General features: G+C 42.4%; 1 long non-coding RNA gene across 1 annotated transcript in view; it reads right to left on the bottom strand.

Moving 5' to 3' along the window:
* Positions 1-609: 609 nt before the first annotated feature.
* LOC108797216 overlaps positions 610-1,310 on the bottom strand; it is a 1,874-nt gene continuing 1,173 nt past the window's right edge. Inside the window, exon 3 of the long non-coding RNA XR_001941866.1 lies at positions 610-679. This is a non-coding gene — a long non-coding RNA (uncharacterized LOC108797216). The remainder of the gene's footprint in view (positions 680-1,310) is intronic.

The following is a 1,310-nucleotide window of genomic DNA, read 5'->3' as shown; positions in this document are numbered from 1 at the left end:
TATATAGATATATATGCATTTTAAGTTGCTTTCTCTGCCTATTTAAATATATACAGTTACAAAAAGTGCCTACAACTTTTACATATTTATCCATGAATACCCTGTTGTTGTGCCCCCTTCTCCCCCTAACCTAAATTATCCCATCCTACCCCTCCACAGATCCGTACTTACCGAGATCCGACAGACATGGTTTTTGCTACCCCACACCAGGATTCTCCCTCTGCTGGCCATACCTGAACATTACAGCCCCATAGACTTCTATAAGACTGTCTCCTGTCTTGGAGACGAACATGGCCAGGAGAGGGAGACTTGAAGCTCTAAATGACAACAATCAGCGGAACTTGGATGTCGACAACTACAGATCTGTAGAGGGCAAGGGTGGGATCATAGAGGCCAGGGGAGTGTGGCAAAAAGAAAAAGTGCACTGTGTCTAAAAGTGCACTTACTCTTTAATACAAAGGAACATTTTTAAAAACAACAGAAGCCTCTTTATTTTTGCATTGCTTGTCATTTATTATCATAGTATTATGGAAAATTCATGCAGCAGAAAGGGGCAGGGAACAGGTGGGGTGCAAAAAGCAGATTGGGTACAAACAAGGTACAGTGCAAAGTATGAAGTCTCAACGTCTGCATATGAAAGGAAGTTTGGCGCAGCAATTGACAGAAATCCATTGTCCAGCTGAGTGAGGAAAGAAAGAAGAGAGATGTTAAAACGATATTTAGGTGGGAAAGATAATTGAATATGAAGGGGCAATCTGTAAGAACATTTTTTATTCCTTAATGATGAACCATACCCTACTGCATTCGAAAAAAATAACATTTTATACATATACACACACACACACACACACACACACACACACACACACACACATATACACACACACACTGTATCCAGATGTAAATTGAGCTGCACAGGGGGTGGCAGGAGGCAGGTTTAAGACAGCCTGGGCACAGAGGAAGTGGATTGGATAATGGTGAACATCGTGAAATGTGAAAGAATTGTTGCAAAAGATAGCAACACGTCAGCAAAGACTGTTTCTTTAAATGTCTATTTGTATTAATGTATTTTTTTCCCAGTAGCAATTACTTTTACTTTACTCCATCACATGTCTGTTCTGCTAATGGGAGGCAGGAGAGGAAGACCGGTGTATGGTCCAGATTCCTTGAGTCAGAGCTATGGACCTATGGACTTTACCTGTACCCATGTGACAACATTGGACCAAAGCATCGGCACTGTCACCAGGGCCGGATTTACTCTCTCTGCTGCCCCAATGCCAGGTTCCTCATTGCACCCCCCTTCCCGGTGG

The sequence above is a fragment of the Nanorana parkeri genome, unplaced genomic scaffold, assembly GCF_000935625.1.
Source record: "Nanorana parkeri isolate BGI_ZX_2015 unplaced genomic scaffold, ASM93562v1 scaffold1244, whole genome shotgun sequence".
NCBI lineage: Eukaryota > Metazoa > Chordata > Amphibia > Anura > Dicroglossidae > Nanorana > Nanorana parkeri.
The sequence above is the reverse complement of the archived record's forward strand: the minus strand, read 5'-3'. Positions and strand labels throughout refer to the sequence as shown.